Source organism: Gossypium hirsutum, chromosome D13, assembly GCF_007990345.1.
Source record: "Gossypium hirsutum isolate 1008001.06 chromosome D13, Gossypium_hirsutum_v2.1, whole genome shotgun sequence".
NCBI classification, from domain to species: Eukaryota; Viridiplantae; Streptophyta; class Magnoliopsida; order Malvales; family Malvaceae; genus Gossypium; species Gossypium hirsutum.
The window spans coordinates 31418784-31444788 of record NC_053449.1 but is presented as its reverse complement, the minus strand read 5'-3'; the positions used below and the strand labels follow the sequence as shown (position 1 = coordinate 31444788).

Below are 26005 nucleotides of genomic sequence, written 5' to 3'. Positions count from 1 at the left end.
TTTGAATGAACAAATAGGTTCAAGTGGTATGACCCTAGAGTTAAGTGGTTTTAGAAAATGAGGTATCAGGACCTCGTTTTTATAAACCAAGCCAAAAATATTTTATTAAATATTCATGGAGTGTTATTAAGTGTAATACCCCTAGCTGTACCCGTTGCTAGAATAGAGGTACAGAGCGTTACAAGAAGTTTACATATCATAACGAACAAATATTCAACATATTCAAAGCATAACTTAAATCATAGTAAAATGATCCAAACTCAAACATATAGTCCCTTATACGAGCACTCGAGACCCAAAAATCACCTTAGAAATGAATTGGGGCTAAATCAAAAACATATAGAATTTTTGGGAAAAAGTTCAAAAATTTCATACTGTGGGGGTCACACGGCCGTGTGGCTAGGCCGTGTGACTCACACGGCTAAGACACACGCCCGTGTCTCAGGCCATGTGGGTATTCGAAAAAAGGACACACGAACATGTCCGTGTCCGTGTAACTCTCTGGCTTGGGTCACACAGCCAAGCCACACGCTTGTATGCCAAGCCATGCACCCTCGAAATGGCCTCACACGCACGTGTGCCAAGCCGTGTAACTACCTAACTTGCAGCACTTTGTAAGCTACATTGGACACATGGCCATGTCGAATGGCCATGTCGAATGGCCATGTGTCACACACGGCTGAGACACACGTCCGTGTCTTTGGCTATGTGGACGATAAATAGGCCATTTCCAAGCCATTTTTCTCACTCAAAGCCTAGTTACTTAGACCAACCAAAAGCACCTATTTTCGTGCATTCAAGATACACCTAAAACATGCATAAACATGCTAGAACATCATAGTACTTAGCCGTTCAACCAATATGCCTTAAAGGCACCTCAAACACAACAATCAACTTTGACTAAACATTTGCTAAATTTAGCCATAAATCAATCAACCAATTGAACAACTTATATACTACATTTACTATAATGTTCACGTATCATTTTCGTACTCACAACCACCAATTTGACCATTCACACAACTCAGTCAATACCTTAGCAACTTAGCCATATGCCAACCACAACCAAAGCTACCAAAACTAGCTATTTAACAACTCAATGCACTATCTCATTCCATACCTAACTAACATTTCATAGCATACCTTTATATTCATCATTTCAACTACTACCATTTAAGTACTTAGATACCAAACTAGCAACCATTAAAGTACCATACTTGTCAACATAACAACTATTTCATCACTCAAAATAACATATTTACAAGTCAAACATAATGACTAATTTTATCAAACAAAGACACCTATACATGCCATTATAACCATGACTCAAAATCATGAAAATCCACCGATATAGCCGATGGATAGTGTGATGGATCTCCGACTAGCTTCCAACTCAATTGAGCTTTAGATAATCTGTAAAGTAAGAGAAAGACAACCACATAAGCAATGAATGCTTAGTAAGCTCGTATAAACTTAAACATAATATTTCATTTTAAATATGAACTTTATAAGTCATAAATAAACCTATACCAATACTTCAAGATTTATCAAACTTTATAACTATCATCTCATAAATGAATATGTTCATTAACATCCTAAATACTTTCCACTTGTAACATAATAAGGTCTTATAAGCTGAATTACATAATCATCAACCTTTTCTTAAAACGGCGAATCATTTCATTTACTTACTTACCATTCCATTTACTTAGCATAAGCTAAATTACGTTATCAATTCGCGAATCATAGTATCTATTCACAACATAAGTAAATTCCTTCCTTACAAGAAAGTCTTTTAACTCAAAAATTCTTTTTATTCATCATATTTCATCACATCTATGAACTTATCATTTCAATAACTATTCTCACCCGTTTCATTTGTAAAACTTATGAGACATAAGCATAAACATCAACCATAACCACAAGCTAGTGCATTTTAACATAACTCTTTCAAATTTAACTAATAATCATTCTATAATTCATCATTTGTCTCAAATTTTCGTATAAACATGTCATTTTGGAATCACTTACCTTCACTAAACAAGATTAAAGCTAAATGAATAAATTAATCATACCTGTTATATGTTTACGAAGCACTTATAGGCTTAGTATTGAAAATGATTCAATGTATGCTTCCTGTACTATAATAATTCAACACAAACTCATTTATATATGTATATAAATATATATCTTTAACCAAATAATCATCAATTTAATGATACTTACATATGATCAAGTAATTCATTGAACATTTAACATTTAACATTTACTAATATCTTGACTATACATTAGCCTTTAACATTAAAATAATTTTATAAATTCCATTCACAGTTAGCCCGACGAACTAGTAACTTGACTCGGATACTCGGGTAACTACACCACACCAAAGGCATCATATATGCATAACAGGGGCACCGTAGTGCGAATAGAGACACCAAACAGGGGCATCGAAGTGCAAATCCTGTACAAGCACGCATTCTAACCCTATTGGCATGCCAATATATCCTAGTGATTACTACTTTCCACCAGGCATTTCATGTAATCCATTTCATGATATAACATCAATACATATATTCATGCTGTCAATATACCATCACAATGATTAACATCATCTATTAATCACTTTCATAGTTCTCGATACACATGTTGTAACAATTCATAATCATGCTGAAATCGCGTATATATCATATCTCATAAATATTCAATAGTTTTCTAATAAATCCTTTCTCACCTTATGTTCAGTTATAATATTTCGAGTTTCAGCTCACATTTTAAACATCATATATATATAAGTATATACATTCATGAATCAACATTAACATTATTTATATTTATAGGTATGTACAATTATATACCTACGAACTTACCTGGTTAAATTACAGAAATGTCAAAGTATAAGGGCTTTTTGGTAATTTTCCATTCTTTTTTATTTTCCACCCCATCTTGATTTAAATTAAAAATTTCATTCAATATATTAATTTAGATAGTAAAAAACGTATTTTATGCAATTTAGTCATTTTTGACATTTTACAAAATTGCCTCTAAAGTTTTACTTTTATTCAATTTAGTCCCTAAACCTAAAACATGCAAATTAACCATTTTTACCCAAAATTGAGCCTAGCCGAATACTTATGGCATCCAATAAAACCCATTATTGCATTAATTTCACATCAAATCCTTGTACTTTTACTATTTCAACAATTTATCCCTTAATAAAAAATTCATCAAAATTCACTTAATAAAATACTTTTAAATAACAACTAGTATCTCAAATTCATCATTGAGCATCTAAAATCACAAGGTTCATCAATGGAAACATTCAAAATCAAAGGTATGGGATAGCTGGACCTAGTTGCAACGATCTTGAAAACATAAAAATTATTAAAAAGGGGCAAAGTTTGCTTACCAAATCATCAAACCAAAGTTGGCTGAATGGTTTCTTCTTCTTTAGGGTTTCGGTGGTGGCTTTCAAATTAAATATGATAATGAATTTTTATCATGTTTTTATTATAATATACATATTTAATAAGTTACTAGTTTACCCTTATAATAATAATCAAACTTTAACAATTTATAAGCCCACTAATGTCCACCAATTTTCATAATGGTCTAATTACCATTTAAGTCCCTTTTCCTTTATTCAATTAACCATTTAATCACTCAAATCAAATAGTGATCAAATTTTGCATCTTTTACAATTTAGTCTTTTTTAATTAATTAACTATTGAAACATTAAAATTTCTTAACGAAACTTTAATACCACATTAGTGACACTCCGTAAATATTTATAAAAATATTTGCAGCTTGATTTATAGAAATGAGGTCCCGATACCTTATTTTCTAAAACCACTTCACCTTAAGGTCTTACCACTTAAACTTAATTAATCATTTATATCATATAAATTACCATAACAAAAACCTTTTTAAAACTATATTCGGCTCGTAGATATTAAATAATAATATTTATAAACTTACTCGTCAGATTTGGTGGCCTCAAACCATTATTTTTGACACCACTGAAAAACAAGCTATTACATTAAGGTTGTATTAAAGTTTTGTTACGAAATTTTAATGTATAAATGGTTAATCAAATGAAAAGGACTAAATTGTAATAGTTGAAAAAGTAAATCACTATTAGGTTAAATGTGTTAATTGATTAAAGAAACATAATTTGATGGCCTTAAAGGATAAATTACCCATTCTGAAGATGGTAGACGGTTTAAGCTTTAAATTCTTTTAAGTTTATATGTTATTTTTTATTATTGAAATAAAGTAAAAAGGTTAAATAAATAAATAAATAAAAAGCCATCTTCTTCAATTTTCTTTCAAACTGAAACCAAGACAAGAAAACCCCACTTTTGAGCTTAAAGGTTTGACCAAACTTCAACTTGTGCATGTAAGTCCATTTGAATTCTATTTTTCATAATTTTTATGTTTTTGAGATCAGTGTAGCTTAATTTAGCTAAGCCGTACCTCTGTTTTTGAAATTATCAAATGTTTTAAAATGTGCCATGGATGAATTTTGAGGTGTTTGTGAAAGTTTATGATATATTGTTAAGATTTTTTGTTAAATAGGCATATTTTATAAAGTAATTTTTGGTAATTTTTAATGTTAATGACTAAAATGTGAAATTAGTAAAAGTACAAGGACTTACTGTGAAATAATAGCAAATATGGTTGTAAAGGAGGTCCAAACCATACGGCTAAGCTTGAAATTTAATAAAAATGGTTAATTTGCATATTTTAAGCTTAGAGACTAAATTGAAAAAAAGTAAAATATTGGGGGCAATTTTGTAAAATGTCAAAAAGGACTTAATTGCATAAAATGAGTTGTTTTTACTATCTGAATTAATGAATTGAATGAAATTATTAATTAAGATCAAGAACAAGTGGAAAATCGAGAAGAAGAGAAAATTACCAAATAGCCCCTATACTTAGTCATTATCGTAGTTTAGCCACGTAAGTTCGTATAAACGCTTACTATGTTATTGTTAATTAAATTAAATGTTTATTATGTTGTTTTAATGTAAATGAATCAATATATATGTGAATCTATCCATATTATGATGAATTGACAGTTATCGAGCCCCGTTTAAACCTTAGGAATTCATAAGATACAAATAACATGTCATTAGGGTTTCCATATTTTGGGCCCTGGTCTTGAATGTCCTACCGATGGATGAGGTCTTGCATTTGTTACGGATACTCTACAGCTTGTGTGAGCAGCATCGTGTAGCTTACATTTCGACCCACAGCTTGTGTGAGCAGGCCCATTTCAAAGCTCGTGTGAGCAACAATGTAAAGGAAAAGGAATGGTTACGATTATATGTTTAACACACTTCGTGTGAGCTTTCTTGAGTATCCGATGATATTTTAAATGGTTCAACGGGCATGAAAAGGAAAGGAACAGTAAGTGTTCAAATGAACTATGTCGTAAATCTATGAAAAGGATTGAAAAGGTAAGCTTTCATTTGGCAATATGCATATGTTCATGGAAAGAATAAATGATTCAAATGAAATATGTTCACTTGGAAATGGATCATCATATGCTTAATTCAAGTGAATTATGTATGTATGCACTAACTTGTGTATTGATGATGATGTTTAGGCCTTTGCCAAGCTTGTGGTTATGGTTGATTTTTATGCTTATGCTCTATACCATGCAAATGGAACGAGTAAGAAAGGGGAAAGAAATAGTAAGTTCATAAATGGGATATAATCTGATGATATAAAAGGATTAATGAGCTAAATGATGTACCTATATGTGAGAAATCTACTTATTTTATGGATGCATTTACTTATACCATGGATAAATACACTAACTCGTGAATTGATAATGTTGTATAGGCTTATGCTAAGCATTTGGTAAGTAATAGAAAGTAAGTAAATAGAATGGAAAGTAAGCAAATGAAATGGTTCATAAGCTTATGAAAAGGTTAATGATTGTGTAATATGTCTTATAAAATCCTATTATGTTATGAATGAAAAATATATGTGATGTTGATGGACTTACTCATTTGTGAGTTGATGGTTATATAGCTTTATAAATCTTATGACATTGGTATAGGTTTATGTTTATCCTAAAAAGTTCATTATTGAAGTGGAATATTATGTTTAGAGTTTATACGAGCTTACTAAGCATTCACTACTTACGTAATTACTTTCCTTTACTTTACAGATTATCGAAAGCTTGATCGGTTGGAAGTTCGTCAGAGATCTATCACACTATCAAATGATTATATTGATACTTTTTTATGTTTTGGCCAAGGTTATAATGACATGTATAGGTGGACTTGTGTTTGATGATTAGTTGATAAGTTTGGCATGTATATCTTATTTTGGTTGATGTACTTTTGGTAGTTTTGGTGCCTTGTTGGTATGTGTTAATATGGCTAAGATATGATGCATGCTTGGGTGACGGTATGTTTATAGGGAAGTACTAATGATCATAATTATGGTATGTTTGGAAGTGGTATTGAATTATATGAGTATGAGATATGGCAAGTGTACATGTTTAGGTATGTCTGATTGATTGTAATTGAGGTGCCTTGTATGGCATATTGGTTGTATGATAATGGTATATTGAATTGGTCATTTTATGCATGTTTTGGTAAGGTTTTGGTGCTTTGAGTTTGAGGACAAATTGCTTTTAGGTACATGCTTGTAATGCTGATGGAAATGGCTTGAATTTGGCAAATTTCATTTCCACACAGCCTGAGACACGGGCGTCTGACTCAGCCGTGTGTGACAAACGGCCATACGACATGGCCATGTGTCCCTTGTAGGTTTTAAGGTTTGCAAGTCAAGCTGTTACACGACCTAGCACACAGCTTAGCACACGGGCGTGTGAGACCATTTTAAGAGTTACACGGGAAAAGACACAGGCTAGGACATAGCTGTGTGTCCCTATTTTGATTGTTACACAGCTTAAGACACGGGCTTGTGTCTCAGCCGTGTGAGTCAAACTGGCTTGTGATGCTTTTAGGACTAGTGTTATTTTACTTGTAATGGACATTGGACATTAAATTTTGGACTTTAATTTTGGTGATTTTAGAATTACTTTAATACATGATTTTATGTCTAATTGATGTTTGATTTATAGTATGTTGATGAGTGTTCGTACGGTGGTTGATAGCACGATGTATGAAGCATGTATTTTATACTAACAATGTTTAATTGAAGCTTACCATGGAGTGGATTGCTTGCGACTGAGGTATGTAGCTTGTGTGAATTGACTGGTGTTTGCTAAGCATGTAACTGGGTGTTAATTTTTGATTTATTGTTGCATATTTGTTGTAAATAAATTAAATTGGAGATGTGTGCATATTTATGGTAATTAATTGTAGCTATTTCAAGTTTAATGGGTAAGTAAAATATGTAAAATCGAAAATTTAAAACGAATTGTTTTGACAAAATAGGTGTACTGGTTTGCACAAAAGCGTGTGTCTTTTCACACGGGCATGTGGGTTTTTGGGGTTTGATTTTTGGTTTTTCTAATCTAGTATTCTAATTTGCTTAATTTATAATTTAGTCCTAAAACTTGATTAGATTAATTGAAGCCTTTAATGATAGGAAAACTTGGGTAATATTTTAGGATTAGACTTGTAACTGTTAATATTTGGTGGAAACACTCTTAATTTGTAATTTGGAAAATGTACTAAAAGTTTGTAATGTTACAATTTAGTCCCTAATAATAAAACTTGAATTAGACATAGTAAATGAACTCGAATTAAGCTAAAATTTTTAGGGCTTGCATAATTTGACTAAAAGAAGGCTGGTAACTATTTAAAAATAAAATTGGGATAGTTTAACCTTAGGTGGTAAAATAAAAAAAAATACCCTTAGGTTTAAATATATTTAAAAAGTTTAAAAATGGTTCACAAATTGCTTTCACGTTAATAAATGATAGTTAATTAGTGATAAATGAGATGTTATAAGGTTGGGATGTACGTCGAGTGGTCGTTAGCTTGAGAGTCGCTTTGGTGGCTAATGTAATGTTTCAAATTCGGGTCGGTCTATCCCGGTCGAGTTTGGGGTGTCACATTTGGTGGTATCAGAGCTACAAGCTTAACTTTAGGTTAGCCTAGATGTGTTAAAAATTAGAGTTCTTTGATTATGTAATATTGAAGTCTAGCTTATCTGTAAATATCACTTGAAATTGTATGTTTTGCCTATGTATGTTCTTTGTGATATAAACTATTCTATGGGGTAGGATTTGGGAACACAATGCCCTATAGGAAATTATACTTAGTTAAGTCTTGGATAACTTGCCGCTACTCACTCCTAGTACGTTTTCTCTACTTTTTCTTTAGTATACGATTTACATTATTCCATTGAGACACGAGCATGGTAGTCTAGATGATGATGCACCACCGCAGCCGCGTGATGATGCTCAAATAGGTTGAGTTGAGCATTTTATGTTAGAGATGATTAGGGCATTGCAATGTATCTCTGGTGCCAATGCTGCTCTTATTCGTCAGGGTTTACCATTAGAGCATTTGCGAGCTCTAGGTGGTAAGGAATTCCGAGGAGTTAGGGGTGGAGACCCTACTTGTGCTAAGTATTAGTTAGAAGAAATTGTTCATATCCTTGGTCAGATGGGCTATTCTGACAAGGATAAGCTCAGATGTGCCATGTTGTTACTTATAGATGAGACTCATCATTGGTGGATAACTGTCGAGCATGGTACTACACCATAAAGAGTGACTTGGGACTTTTTTCTGAAGTCTTTTCGGAGGAAGTTTATGGGAGGAGAGTAGTATCTGAAGGCAAAGAGACGCGAGTTCACGGATTTATTTTAGGGTACTTTGCCTATGGACGAGTACAAAGCTGAGTTTGTACATTTGAGCCAGTATGCACCTGAGTTGGTGGCTCACGAGGCGAGTTGTTGTAAGAGGTTTAGGTTTGGACTAAACCATGAGATTAAGCATTTTAAATTATGTTTTAAATGCTATTATTTTATAGTATCAAATTGTATCTTGATGGAAAAATCCCACGGCGTATCGACTGTCATTGACCAATGGAAAGGGATAGCTTTGGCTGTCAAACTATGAAAAAGGATAGCTTCGGCTATCGATTATGAAAAGGGATGGTGAGACCATCAACTATGAAAAGGGATAGTGATGACCATCAACTATAAAAAGGGATGGTGACGACCATCAACTATGAAAAGGGATGGTGAGACCATCAACTATGAAAAGGGATAGTGATGACCATCAACTATAAAAAGGGATGGTGACGACCATTGATTAATGAAAAGGGATGGTTTCGACCATCGAATATGAAAATGGATGGTTACGACCATCATTTAACACACTTTTTATGAGCTTCAGTAAGGGTTTCGATTGACTTCACTACTACAAATATGGAAAGGTATGATGTATCAATGAGAAAAGTATGGATATTCATGTTTATAAAAGGATATAAGTGATGTTATGTTATGTACCCATATCTTACCATGTGATGATATTGCTAAGTTATGTGTTTAATCACTAGCTTGTGGCTATGATTAATGTTATGTTTATGTCTTATGTGTATGCAAATGAAATGGTAAGTGTTCAATAAGAATTAAGACATGTTTATAAGAAACTCAATGGAATGGTGATACATGGAAAAACATGATATGTTGTGATGGATAATAAGTCCAATTGAATCATACTCAAGTATAATGGTTATCCATGTCAAATTCATATGAATCCTGTTTAAATGAACTAACATGTGTTGTTGATGTGCTAGGGCTTATGCCAAGCTTGTGGATGCTTGTACTATGCATACGAAATGGGTAAGAAAAGGAAATGAAATGGTAAGTACGTAGTTGGGATGAATTATGATGTATTATATGTGAGCAAATTGCTTATGCTATAGATAAATACACTGAATCGAGAGTTAATAATATTGTTTAGGCTTGTGATAAGCATTGGGACATATTGGAAAAGTAAGTAAATAGAAAGATATATAATCTTATAAAAGGGATTGATGGTATATATTATGTCTCATGAAATCCTATCATGTTATGAATGGAAAATAAATATGCGACATGAATAAACTTACTCATTTGTGAGTTGATGATCATATCGATTTATGAATCGTATAACATTGGCATAGATTTATGTTTATTCTATAAAGTTTAATATTGAAATGGAATATTATTCTTAATTTTTATACGAGCTTACTAAGCATTCATTGCTTATGTATTTTTTCTTTTACCTTACAAATTATCGGAAGCTCGACCGGGTTGGAAGCTAGTCGGAGATCCATCATAGTATCCATCGATTTTATCAATAGATTTTTATGTTTTGGTCGCGGTTATAATGGCATGTATAAGTGTTTTATGCTTGATGATATGGCCACTATGTTTGGCTTGTAAATATAGTTATATGATTGATGATATTTTGGCATTTTTGGGGCTTGATGGCTAATGTTGAAATGGTTTAGTGATGATATGTTTGAATGGACAAATTGGTATGCTTGTGTGTGATATTGGCATGAAATGTTGCTTTGGAATTGGTGAAACTTATGTTATTTTGATACCTTGATGGTTGGTGTTTATAAGAACAATTTGATACATGGTTTGTGGCTAAAGTGATAAATGTTGGCATAGTTGCAAAATGATCATTTATGGCAAGTTTTGATATAGAATTTAAATAAAATATGTTTAGTTGAATTATGACCATTTGGACATTAATTTGGTATGCATATATGTTGGTTGTTGGAACAATTTGAAAATGGCTAGATGGGAAATATTTAAATGGTTGATGCATGTAAGAAGTGGATCAAATGATAAGGTCATTTTGATATGTTTTGATATGGATACAAGTAAATGGATAAATAGTTAAATATGCACATATTTAGGTATGTTTAATGTATATGTTTGAGGTGCCTTTATAGCATATTGGTTGAATGGAATTTGGTCATTTGAAAGTGGTCATTTTATGCATGGTTGAACATGTTTTAATGCTTTCGTCATATGTGCAAATGGCTTGTTTAGGTGTGCTTGAATTGGGTGAAAGAAATGGCTTGAATTTGACCTATTTCTTGTCCACACGACCTAAGACATGAGCGTGTGTCCCCTGTAGATATTTTAAAGGTTGTATTTCGAGAATTACATGGGCTGGAACACGGCCGTGTGTCCTTAGTTCGAATGTCGACTCGGCCTGAGACACGAGCGTGTGTCTCAACCGTGTGAGTCACACGGACTGGCCATGTAAACAGAAGAATATATAGGATTTTTCCTATGTAATTTATCACCTTTTTACTTAAATCCGTTGTTAAAACTAAGTAATTGTTTTATAAATTAATAAAATATGTGAAAATATGAAATTAGGACATAGAAATTATTAAAATGTGATTTTATGTTTATATATAGTTTTCATGCAATAAATGGCTTATTTTATATTAATTTGAATATATTATATTTTTTAAGACATAAAGTGGGCCATGCATGATTAAATTAAATAATACAATATAAAATTATATTTAATAATTCATTTTAAAATATTTCATTAATAATTTGGGTTTTAATTAATTAATTAAATTGGATAAATTTTATTCTTTGGTCCTCTAACTTGTTGACTTATTCTGGATAGGTCTGATAGCTTTGATGGATTACAAAACTGTCCAAATTGGAGACCAAGTCAACCCAATATTCGGCTACACATGGTTGTCCATTTAAACCATTCTTTGGTTTAATTACACAAGGTCCTTGCAGTGTTGAAGAAATTAGAGTTCTCGAAGATTTACGATTGACCGAGTCTCAGTCTCGAGTTGTGTGACATCCAATTGCTTAAAAATCAAGCAAAAAATCTAGTCAAAAGCCACTAAGCATGGTCGGCCACAATTTGAGGAGATTTGAAGAGGTTAACATCCACTATATTTAGCAAACTATCCCCCTCTCCTCACCTATAAATAAGACCCTCTCATTCCTTCATTAATCATCCCTTAAGCATCCCTCAATCATTCCTCATTCATTCTCATCATTCATCATTCTCTCTTTTCTCCAAATTCTCTTAGCCTTTTCCATTCCCACGCCTAGCGTCATCTCTTCATAGAGATTTTAGCAATTAAACCCCTTAATGAACCCTTGGTCGGCCACCTTGGAGAGTCATCAGCAAAGGAGCAAAGTAAATGAACGAAGGTGTAATGACCCAAATTTAAGGTTATCGGAACAGTGGTTTCGGGACCACAAATCCGATGAGGAAAAATTTATTTTTATTATATTTTTATCTTCTACAATTTCACTAAAAGAATTTATGAAAATTTCGTTCGAAAATTTCGACGTTTGGGCACTCAATTTAGTCAAAAGGACTAAATTGTAAAAAGTGCAAAAGTTGAGTTCTATATGTTAGAGGTGTCTAATTGTTATGAAATTTTAAATTAGAGGTCTTTATATGGTAATTAGACCATTGGTTAAGTTGGTGGACAAAAATGGATATGGTTAGGCATGTTTCCAAAGTTTTTCATTAATGGCATTTTAATCATTTAGTTATTAAAATGAATTAAAAACAAAATTAAAAGCCAATTTTTGATCATCTTCTTCATTAGGCCAAATTTAGAAAGGGGAGAAGCCATAGTTAGGGTTTTCAAGCTTCCAAGCTCCATAGTAAGTGATCTCAATCCCTGTTTTTAATGTTCTTTACGTTTTTGAGATCCTAGTAGCTTAATTTAGCTTATTCTAGCAATAATTTAACCTAGGTTTTATATTTTGAAAAATACCCATAGGTGAAAAGTGTTTAGTTTGATGTTTTATGGTAGAATATGAAGCTTGGAATTATGTTAAACAACTTTTGCTAAGCGATTTTAAGTGAAAACGAGTAAAACGACATAATCAGTAAAAATGCCTAATGTTTATAAGTGTTTGAGTGGGAATTTGATGTTTCCATAGAAGGGAAAAATGTTTAGCATGTCATAAAACATAAGAATATGGGATGAAGTTTAATTTTTGAGCCTTGGGGAAAATGTAATTATGTAAAAGTTTAGGGGCAAAATAGTAAATTTTCCAAAGTCAGAGTCGAGGGATGTTTTGATAAATGTGAGTATTAAATGAGTTAAATTTTCTATTTTAGATCAAGAAGAACGAAACTCGAGGTTAGACAAGGGAAAGAATAAAGTTGAAGGCTAAGTTGGTGAATTTGGCTATAATTGGTACCAAGGTAAGTTTACGGTAAATAAATACAATATTTCAATAATTATTATTAATATTTTTATTTTCCAGAATTATACATTTATTTTATGAATTTAGTTAATGTTGACTCAAGTATGAGATGACAGAGAATCGATGTTAAAAAGCCCCGTTGAAACATGAGGAATGTATTAGATACAAATGTCATGACATTTGGGTAAAGAGGTCCCATGTAAGACCATGTCTGGGACATGGCGTTGGCACCGAGATGAGAGGTCCCATGTAAGACCATGTCTAGGACATGGCGTTGGCACCGAGATGAGAGGTCCCCCGTAAGACCATGTTTGGGACATGGCATTGGCACCGATATGAGAACATCCCATGTAAGACCATGTCTGTGACATGGATTTGGCATGTTATTATCAGAAGAGACTCGAGTATCCTTATTATTCCAATGTAGCTCAACGGGCTAGTAAACAAATCATGTTCTTGAAAATTCAGTTAAAAGCATAAATGGCAAGCTCAGGTAAGTTATAAGAGTTAAGAACTTATGATATTATCAATTGATACTCAACGTTTCCGCAAGGGAAGAGTAAGTTATAGTCACGAGTTAACTAAGTAAACAAGCAAGAGAATGAGAATGAGATTAATTAAAAAGTAAATTAGAGACCTTAACGTTCGAGTATAATCATTTATGTTAAATGTTGTTATTTATTTGCTAGTAAACTTACTAAGTTTAATGCTTAATTCTTTTATTTTCATTTTTCTTATAGTATTGCAAAGCTGCTTCAGGGATCCTAAAGAAGTCGGAGATCGTCTACACTATCAAGAACGACTACTCGGTATTTTATGATGAGACACGTTTGAGTCATGGCATGTATAGGTATTTAGTTATTTTGCTTGTTTGTAATTACGATTTTGCTAAAGAATGATGTGTAAGTATTTGTTGATGAACGGTTATTAAAACGGTTAAGTATGAAGGAGTTTGTTATTATAAAAGTCTAGGTGATAAATTATGCATGGAAAACATGAAAGGGTAAAATCTTGCAAAAGAAATAGAATTCAGGCAGCACAATAACGTGAATTTGAAAAATCACTAGGATGGTATAAAATGAATTAGAGGGTTAATGATATATGAAATTAAAGCTGGTTGAGTCTATTTTCATATAAAAATAATGGTGTTGAAAAAAGAAATTTATATTTTAAGATATGTGAATTTTAGTGAAACAGGGTCAGAACTATTTTTGGAGTCCCCTATTTTGAGTTTAAAAAATCACTAAATATTGTACAAAAATAGTTATCAGTTGTAGTTTATATTTCTAGAATCCTTATTGAGTCTATTTTCTGTAGAAATAAGTGGTAACACCATATGAAAATCCCACAATGAGAAATTTTATTTTTAGTGTCAAGAGGTCAAGGCAGTCGATTTGTGAAACAGGGGAGACTTTAACTAATAAACTGTACTAATTGGCTGAATTAAAATTCTAAAAATTTTATGGTAAAAATATATATGAGTCTAGTTTCAGGGAAAATTTACATATTTATATTTTGAGTTTTGTAGCTCAAGTTATAAATGATTTAGTAACTATTGCGCAAGTGGACAGTTTTGCTGTAAATGTGGAAATTGATTTCAAAAGTAACTTTTTATGTCCCAAACTAGTAAGGCAAGTAAAGTAATGCATCGAGCTCTACTCCGGCAACAGTCTTGGGTAAGGGGTGTTACAGAAGGAGCCTCGTCAGTCAGAGTCTTGGGTGACAACCACTCTGAATTGAGTTTAATCTTTCTTTTCTTTAATTTAATATAAAGATGTTTGCTATGTGTTCTTTATTCTTGTTTACAACAATGTTAGCTTAATTTTATTTAAGCTAGGATGATTGCTTTGATTAAATAATATTTATTTGATTCATGTTTATAATGTTTGTGCCTCAATCGATCATGTTTTCAATTAAAATCAAGTCTGTATTTCGTTCATACGTGATTGAAATCCACATGAATTAGCTAAATGATCTTGACCAGACGACGGCTAATGGACACATAATTGAAATGTGCATGCTCAATTTAGATCCTGACCCAATTAAATTGTAGGTTGCATAACAACTTTTACTAAGCTCTGTTATCTTCATAGTTTTTAGATTTGTGTGATTAAATTGTTTCAAACCTGACACGTCCCTGTTACCTCACACGAATGCTAAGAATCCCTTAGTAAATAAGGATCAGTAAAATGCGTATTTACTAAGTAAAGGATTCCGAAAGTACCTAATGTGATTTCCAAACTCATGAAAGATCGAGTTGCCATGGAATGTTTTTTTGAATATTATTAAGCATGTTGATAATAAATTGAGTTTAATTAAAGTAATTGTCCTAGTTTATTTATGTTATAATTGTTACAAATTGTGTTTAATTTTACTAAAATCTATTTCATTCATATAGTTTGCATACTTAGGATAATTTGCATTAGGGATCATTGCATTTAGTTTAATATATTTTAATCACCACTTCTCAACCATATTGTGTTTTTATTTACCAAATTGTTAATATAATTTTACAAATTAAGTGACTTAGTGTAACAGCCCAAATTTGGGGCTAGTCAGAATAGTGGTTTTGGGACCACAAATTCGACGAGAAAAAAATTATTTTCATTATATTTTTATGGTCTACGATTTCACAAAATGATTTTGTGAAAATTTCGTTCGAAAATTTTGACGTTTGGGCACTCAATTTAGTCAAAAGGACTAAATTGTAAAAAGTGAAAAAGTTGAGTTCTATATGTTAGAGGTGCCCAATTGTTATGAAATTTTAAATTGGAGGTCTTTATATGGTAATTAGACCATTGGTTAAGTTGGTGGACAAAAATGGGTATGGTTAGGCATGTTTCCAAAGTTTTTCATTAGGGCATTTTGGTCATTTAGTTATTAAAATGAATTAAAAACAAAATTAAAAGCCAATTTTCTCCATCTTCAACCCCTAGGCCGAAAATTGCATGGAGAAACCATGGCTAGGGTTTTCAAGCTTCCAAGCTCGATTGTAAGTCCGTTCTATCCCTGTTTTTAATGATTTTTACGTTTTTGAAATCCTCGTAACAAGATTTACCTATTTTTACCATTGTTTTGAACTAGGGTTTGTGTTTAAAAATTTACCCATGAATGATATGCATGTATTTTGATGTTTTATGGAAGAATATGAATGTTTGGAGTGTGATAAACGATTTGTACTAAGTAATTTTCGATGAAAATGCCTAAAAGGATTAATTTGGAAAAGTTGTAAAATATGTCACAAGTGTGTGAATAAGTGAGTATTGTGGACTGCTATAGTTATGAAAATGGTTCAGCTAGGCCTAAAATTCAAGGAAATTGAATAAAAATATTTTACGAGCCTAGGGACAAAATTGTAATTTTATGAAACTTTAGGGGCAAAAATGTAATTTTTTTAAAGTATGATTTTTGACTAGAATGAATAGTGTGAATATTATATAATTTAAATGTATTGTTATAAATCAAGAAAAACGAGAAATTGAAATTGATCGATAAAAAAAAGTGAGAAAAAGTGAAAAATTCCCGAATGAACCTTTGGAATAAAAAGGGATACGAATGAAGTGACAGAAATGATCACATGTGTGGCACGGATTGTGTATAGGCCAGTATGTAAAAGTGAAAGTGATGGTCATGTGCGTAGTACTATGTGCAGGCTACTACGTGTACCGAAATGATAGGTCGCATGTGTAGTACTATGTGCAGACTACTATGCGTACCAGATAGTTTCGATCACGTGTGTAGTACTATGTACAGGCTACTACGTGTATCAGATGGTAATGGTCACATGTGTAGTACTATGTGCAGGCTACTATGTGAACTGAACATCATTGATTAGTAAGGTGGTTGCTATGTGCTGATTCCACGGGACATCATTGATTAATAAGGTGGTTGCTATGTGCTGAATCCACGGAGTATCTGTTATTATTCCAAAGTGTTCATCGGGAAATTTACTAAGTGTAATTGAATAATGAATATAGGTGTGGAATTGAATTGAATATCGACTTAGAAATAGAAAAGTGAATTTTGAATTGAATTATGATTGAAAGTGAAAAAATGAAATTATGAAAGAGTCCATTTAGCAATAAAACAGTTTAGACAGCAACAGTTGTGTGACTTTGAAAAATCACCAAAAATGCTAGAGATTGAATTAGAGACTGAATAATATATGAAATTTAAGCTGAATGAGTCTATTTTCACATAGAAGAAATAGACCAAGCAAAAGAGTTATATATTTTGAGATATTTGAAGTTTAGACAGAGTCAGAATGAGTTCAGAATCCCCTATTCTAACTTTGGAAAATTTTCAAAAATTGTGAAGAAATAATTATGGGATACAGTTTATATGTTTAGAATCCTCAGTGAATCTATTTTCAAGAGAAACAAACAAAAACAACATCAGAATTCTGTACAATGAGATAATTAATTTTTAGCAAAGAAAGGTCAGAACTGTCAAGCAGTGAAATAGGGGAAACTTTAAAGAATAAACTGTACAATTTGGCTAAACCAAAAATTCTAAAAATTTTATGGTGAGAAGATATGTGAATCTAGTTTCTGGTAAAATTAATGGTTCTTAATTTGGAGCTCTGTATCTCCGGGTAAAAATAATTTAGTGACTCTGACTCAGAGAGACAGTTTTAAGTATACATGTAAGTGAATAGTGAAACTATAGAAAATGTTATTTCTAAAAGTGTTATGTACATTAAGGATGTGGAATGGAGAGGAGGAGGAGGAAAATTGGAAGAACATATGAATTATTTGTGTATAATTGGCCATATGCTCCATTATAATCGATAAACGATTGAAAAGAAATGATGTTTATAATTGTGCATTATTAGTTATGGTTAAAGTTCATGTGAGAAAATAAAGTTTCACAGTATGTGTATGTGGTATACTTGGTATATGATTTGGTATGTAGAAATGTCATAAATGGTATATGAATTAACTCATGTTGATAAGTTTGATACATAAATAAATGTTGTGCTTATCCATGCTTATAATGCTTATACTATATGTTTATTTGGCTAGCATGTTTGGTGGGTATGCTTAGGCTTTGGCCAAGTTGTGGCTGGATTACGCCACATTAAATTTATAAAATTATACATTGAGATGGTAAATGCCTAGATGGAAATATGCTTGTGATCATAAAAGGGTGGTAAGGTTTAAAGCTTGTAATCTTTATTAAAATGGTTTATCATGTGGTTAGTCTTCAAAAAGAACTAGCTTGCGACTATGGTTGAGTGTAATGTTTATATCTTGTGTGATATGCATAGGAAACAGGAGTGGAAAGGAAATGAAATACTAAGTTCATGCTTCAAGTGTAAAATGACACAAAAAGAGGACGTTAAGTTAAACGATAAATGTGTATTAGTATTGAACTTAATGAAATTGAACTGTACATGAATTAAATGGAAATTGCAAATGATATGATTTGAATTAAATAAATTATTGTGGTATTGAAATGTATATTGGATTGAGAAATTGAATTGAATCGTGAACATGAGAATCGTGAATTAAATGAAATGAAAATGAAGTATTGAATTGCATGAGTATGTATTGGGCCTCAGAAGCCCTATTTGTTACAAATATAGTATTTTGAAGTCATAACGTGAAGATTTATAAAAGCATGTTAAAAATTTGAAGAGTTTAAATTTGAATGAAATTTTATAACTCGGTTTAACATGTTTATAAGTGTATGTGTTCTAGTAATGCCTCGTACCCTATTCCGGTGTCGAATACAGGTTAGGGGTGTTACACTTAGCACAAATACAATCCCTATGGAGACGATAACTTGATACTTACTTATTACTTGATAATGACTGTGTACACTTGCACAAACCTACGCGTTTCACATCCCTATGTCAATGACAACACTTTGTCATCAGTCAAGTACATGTTTCTCTTAATGCATTACTATTGTCCAAGCCCTCAATAATACTCGACTAAAGACCTTTTAAGAATAATCATATTATTATTAGGATATTATTATAAAACAGTTTATTTATATACACGGAAAAAAAACTAAAATAATAATGGTAATGCTTTATATTAATAAACGAGGTAAAACAAGTATGTTATTACAATCATCTCATAATTGGTTTTTGGGCATACTTTAACAATTTTCAACTCATTTGTGTATAAATTACGGCATATATCGTTTGGTTACTTGTTTTTTTGAAATTTATTTTTCGAGTTAACTCCTAGTTCAATTGTAATGCTTTGGAACTAAGTTTAAGTTTGTTTTCTATGTAATGCCTTAGTCGACCATTGGGTATTGGGGTGTTACACGGTCATACCCACGCATATACATCTTCATATATTCACACATATCTTTTGTCATATACTATTAGATTCATTTACTAGCATTTTTATAGTCAAATCGAGAAGAGTCATTAACACCTTTTTATTTCCAAACTATATTATAACAAAAATTCATGACCTTGACTATGCCTTATAAAATGTTCATTTCTATTTATTGGTATCTATTGGTGGGGGATCATGATTTCACTAACTTACATATAGTCATTTCCATGTTTTACCCTAATTTCGAGTTTATAGCCAATTTGTAAAAATTAACAGATTAATCTCATTTTTTGCCATAATGACATTTCTCTATATTTTCATTTGTGTTTCCACACACCCAAACATACTCATTAGTACCTTTAAAGTAACAAAAATTTCCATATCACATAATCAATTTATAACATTCCTTTGTTAATCATTTTCACTATAACACATTAATGACTTATTTCATACCTTTTAAGTTATGAAGTCCACATATTTTACTACATAACCAAACACATTTCTAAAATTTTATTATCCTAATCCAACTCCAAAGCATAAGAGAAGTATAAGTATCCAATGTACTTACCTTTGGATGCTCTATAACACATAATCAATCCTCCATAAACTTAATTCCATCCTCAATTAGATTGAAAACCCTATTTCTCATCATTCTTCATTTTTCCATGGAACAAGAATATATCAAAAATTAAAATCCAAAATTTCCAAACTTTTACTTAACATTCAAAATCAAATAACAAGCTAGGAAAGATGGAAATCACCATTTCTTACCTTGATGAAGCTCTATCTCTGAAGATTCATCTTCTCTCACTAAAATTACCTAAACCCTAAGCTAAAATGAAAGGATTAAAAGGAGGAAATGAGTTTAGGTGGTGATTTCCAACATGATTTCAACGAAAACACAAAGTTGGAATGTTGCCTTTTTGAAAGATTTGAAGATGAATGCAATAAAATGAAGAGAAAAAGTAGAGGAAGGCAATGGGAGAGGTGGACAGAAGAAGCAAGGGGGAAGAAGACCTGATGGTTGCCTCTCCATCTATTTCCCTCTTAAAAATTATTTTAATTAGCTAATGGTCCAAATTTAATAGCTTTCAAGTCCAACAATTTATTAATGGTGATCCACTATCATGATCTAATATCTACATGTCCAAATTTATTCCATTAATCAAATATCTTAACCAAATAATATTTTCATCATGAAAATTTTTGGAATTGATCAAAAAGCCCTTTCAGGATAGAATTACATTTTTCTTCCTTTATGCTTCTAAACACGATTTCTTCACGAAAAATAGTTATAAATCAACTCAAAATTCTTTAATTTTCTTTTGATACTTATTAAACATCCTTGGATAATGAAAATTATACTTTTACCCTTTTTCTGTAAAAATGAGAAATTTTTATTTTAGTCCCTATACCTTCAAATCTTTTCCAATTTGGTCCCAAAACCATTACATATTCCAACTTATTATTAAGCCAATTAATCCATAATAATCAAAATTCTCATTTTGGTAAAACTTTTCAAATTTTATGATTTACATTTTTCTACACTTTCCCTTTAAAAATTATTTTTGTTATTTATCATATTTAAAATCAAACTTTATTTCATATGCTTTCTCTGATAAATTTTTCAACATTTTCAAAAATTCATTATATCTACTATTAAAATAGTGCCACATGTTTAGCTGAAAATTTTTAAAATGTTACAATAATGCTCAAAGATAAATTTTAATTGGGAAAGCTATCTTTCTTACCATTATTCAAATAATGGCATTCCAATTATTAAGGTGGATTGAAGTAAATTAAATCATCACAAACTTCAATACTTTTTTAACATTCTAAACATGAAAATTAATTTCCACCAATTACATTTAGACCTTTTCATGGGTTGGACCATCCGGCTCAGCCCGACAGACGGCCCGAAATGTGGGTGGTTTGGACAAAAATATAGGCCCAAAAATGGGATAGGACAAAAATATAAGGCCTGTTGAAAAAATGGGTCAGGCCTCGGGTAAGGCATTTTTGTCCCGATCCCGACCCGAATTCACTAAAGGACAGAAAAAATCTACTCTTTTTTAATGTTAATTTCTTGTTATTTTCTCCCTATTTTGCTACCATTTTACTATTATGTTGCTACTATTTTGTTGTTATTGTTTAGATATTGTATAAAATTTATTTTATTGTTAATTTTGTTATTATTGTAGAGACATTTGTTAATTTTGTTATTATTTTAGAGACATTTGTTTGTTAAGTTGCATCTTAGTGTTATTTAAGTATATATGTATTTTTAAAATTTATTTCTAATTTGTTGGGAAATATTTATTTTGATATTTTTAGTATTTTTATGTATTATATATTTAACAATTATATAAAAAATAATATAAAAAATTATTACGGGCGGGCCGGTTTGAGTTCGGGTTTTAGCATTTTTATCTGGACCAGACTTAGACAAAATTTTAGGCCCATTTTTTGGGTCGGATCCAAACCTAACAAACGGGCCTAAACTTTTAGTTGGGCCCGGTTTAACCCATGAACACCTCTAATTACATTGTTAAAAAAATTATTACTTTTCATTTAACCAAAATTACTTTTACATGTTTGAACTTATATTTGAGTTATTATTTATTTAGATATAATTTTTTATATATTTGCGTATGTGATGTATTTATAATATACATTTCTACCGTCTTATACGACGAGAGCACGAGAGTCCGAATGAGGTAACAAATACATAAATGTGCTTCCCTAAACAACGAAAAAAAGACTTTCTTTATAACTGCCTGCCTGCCTGCCTCCAACCTTGCATACAATTTGTCTCTTATTGCTTGCTTCACTTTTAAATTGAAAATTTATTATACATATTTTTGTATTTAATACGGGTATTTCAGTCTCATGCAAAATTAATAAATCATAACAAAACATCTTATCAAAGAATAAACTAAAAAAATAACAAGGGTTTATAAATAAATACCGAATAATTTATTTAAACTTATAAATTAATATGTCTTTTATTCTCTCTTTTTTTCTGAATGATGAGTTGCGTCCAAAAATAATTATGAGTACAATTAAATTTTTATACAATAATACGATATTAATATATCATCCTGTTTTAATTTTAAAATATAAATTAATAAATATCAAAATATGTTAAATATATAATATTTGTAACATCATATGACACAAACACACATACAAAATTACATATATAATAATATATTAACTCAACTCTCTACTTATATATTTTTTCTTTGCTTTTTGTAATTATATTTTGCTTTCTCTTTAAGCATCCGTTACTCTGCCACTTTTATCTTTGACATTTTCCTACATATCCCGATTTCTGCAAAACCTCTCAGATTTCTTTGCTTTTGATACAAATAATATACGTGTATATTACACACACACATATATAAATATAATTTCCATCCTTTAATCAAAATCAAATCTCCATTAATGTGTGTCGCTGCATTTTCATTATACAAATTCAATAACCTGCAAACCCCATAATTCAATAATAATCTGTTTTTTTTTTCTCCATTTCGATGGCTACAAGACAGGTTATTTTAACCATTTTTGTGTTGTTTATGTTACTTCTTTTTCTTCTGTTTCCTTTAAGCAACGGAGCTTTGTACAGAATCCATGATTTAAGCTTCAGAAACAGACAGAAAGATAATAATAGGATGAATAAGAGTGAGGTGATGAACTTCAACAAAACTTCATTCAGTCTTCTCACCAAAGGTGTCCCCATTCCTCCTTCAGGTCCATCAAGGAGACACAATGATTACACCGACGCTGATGGTTCGGGTGGTTCAGCTTCAGCGTCAGCCAAAGATGGTCTAAGAATCTAGCCCATTTGAACTTGAAAACATGGTTAAGCTTTCTGAACCTATAAATATGAGCTATTTCAGAGTTTTTTTTTTTTTTTGTAATTTTCATGTTCTTGGGAACAAAACACTATCAAGAGTTCCTTGTCTTCTTTTTTTTATTTATATGGTAATGTTCAAGTATTCTTTTTCATAAATTTGAGTCGAAAGATTGCAGTTGCAAATGATTGGTTTTTAAATCCTTTAATAAGATTTACTTTAAAAAAAAAAACTTATTTAGTAGACGGAACAATGGTCATCATGCATTAAAAGTCAATATTTCCAATATGAATTTTGTTTTATACAAATCACTATGAATGTTAAATTAGGCAAAGGTGTGACTGATTGCCAGCCTAAATTAGCTAATTGGGTTCTACAATAAAGGTCCATTTAGTTTTCCGAGTTTTATATTATCTTACGTAATAAAATTACGACGATTTAAAAATATAGTTGTTTATTTTACTAGAATGTAACATTTAAGTGTTTGGTTAATAGAATACAAAATTATTTAGAAGTAAATTTTACTCAATTAATTTTGTTATAGTATTTTATTAACAAGTTTATTTTTTAATATTTTTATTCTAATTGCCATAAAATAATGATAATTTTTTTTATTTTTATTAAAATTTATATTTTAATAAGTAAATATATGATGTTGAAAAAATTTATAAATTTTATTCATAATAATTCATGAAAAGTGATTGCAACACCAACCATAATTATAATTATAATTATAATTAATATATTAATAAATAAATTATTAAATAAAATATAATAATTGTGGTTGTAATGTGTGACATCTAGTTCACTATTAAGAAAAAAATATTTTTTTAAATTTTTAATTAGTCTTATAGTTAATTTAAGGAAAAAAATTAAATTTATTAAAATAATAAAAATTATGGACAAACCGGTCCAAAATTTATTATTACGCCCATAATCTAAGATAATCTAAAAAATGGGCATTATGAAATTAGAACTTATATTACAACATCTTAAGACTATTTTGTAATGTTAGATTACCGCACGACTAGATTACTAACAATCTAAACACTATAATCTTATTTCAAAATGTAATATTATGGGTAATAATGTTGTATTCAACAAATTAAATACCCCTAAGGGTAGATAAACCTCTCCCTTTAAAATAAGACTAAACTTCGAACATGATCTTTACTAATTAAATCAATAATATATCTATGTCGATAAAAATACCCTTTCAACACTACACCAAAACAGGCTTTTAGCGGCGCTTTTTTAGGCCTTTAAAAAGCGCCGCAAATACTTTTAGCGGCGCTTTGAAAAGCGCCGCAAAAAACGCCGCTAATGACTGCGTCGCTAACTTTAGCGGCATTTATTTCAAAAAATGCCGCTAAAGGTCATGGTCTTTAGCGGCGCTTACCACACAAACGCCGCTAAAGGTCATGGTCTTTAGCGGCGCTTACAAAACAAACGCCGCTGAAGGTCATGGAATTTAGCGGCGCTTACCAAACAAACGCCGCTAAAGACAACGACCTTTAGCGGCGCTTCCCTTACAAACGCCGCTAAATACCCTGATCCATAGCGGTGCTTCTGCATAAAACGCCGCTAAAGACCCTGATCTTTAGCGGTGTTTTTCTCCAAAACGCCGCTGAAGACCATGATCTTTAGCGGCGCTTTTACCACAAACGCCGCTAAAGACCATTACCTTTAGTGGCGTTTTTAAAAAAACGCCACTAATTTTGGCAGCTTTGTAAAAGAAATTTTTTATATTTTCATCCCTCCTGTAAAAACAAATTAGAAGAAACCAAATATAATAAACAAACCGAAAGCAATAAATCTATAATATATAATAAATGTCAATAAATATCAATAAATAAAATAAAATTCGTATTATTCTTATAAAAATGTTAAAAGTTAAAATGACAATTAAAAGTCAAATTTGAAGTATATTTACACGATAGTCTAAGACGGCGGCTGTTTCAACTGCTGAAACATCTTCTTCATACTCTGAAGCTGCTGCTGGAGTTCATCGTAATTTTTACACTGCTCTGCTTCCCTCGCTGCACCCTGTGCTTCTCTCGCTGCCACATCTGCTTTAAGCTGCTGCTGGAGTTCTTCATACTTTCGTTGAACCTCAGCTTCTCTTGCTGCTGCATCTGCTTTAAGTTGTAGCTGGAGTTCTTCATATCTTTTTTGAACCTGAGCTTCTCTCGATGTTGCCTCCGCTTTAAGTTTTGTAATTTGCTCATTTGTTGTCGCTTGCATCTAAGCCATCTGGTCTCTTAACCTCTGAACTTCAGCTTGAGCCTAACTCCCCAAAGGCATGTATTGTTGCGAGCTGGATCCAAAATATTGGGATGGGTTAACAAAAGATCCTTGAAATCGAACCCGACCATACCTTTCAGAACCCAAAACTTCAGTGATAATCCGGTTATCAATGTCGTCAATATGAACAGAACTATCACTGGAAGCAATCACTTCATACTCCGCCTTTTTATTCTTTAGTTTTTCCTAAAAAATAAATCACATAGTTAGGAACGCAATATATATTTAAAAAAAAATGCAACATAACTTAACAATATTTGCATTACAAGAAATGAAATAAACCATTAGAAAATAAACATTATAAATAATTAAAACAAGTCAAATTGTATTAAGCAAACATACCATAATTGCTGCAGCTTCAGGAGTCATAGAGTTTCCATCTTTCTTCCTATGTG

At 31.3% G+C, this 26005-nt stretch overlaps 1 long non-coding RNA gene across 1 annotated transcript; it reads right to left on the bottom strand.

The window, feature by feature from the left end:
* Positions 1-961: 961 nt before the first annotated feature.
* LOC107918852 (uncharacterized) lies at positions 962-20465 on the bottom strand. Its single transcript, XR_001690268.2, has 3 exons — positions 20221-20465; positions 20018-20102; positions 962-1413 (listed from the first exon to the last, which is right to left on the bottom strand). It is a non-coding gene; the product is annotated as an uncharacterized lncRNA (long non-coding RNA).
* Positions 20466-26005: the final 5540 nt, after the last annotated feature.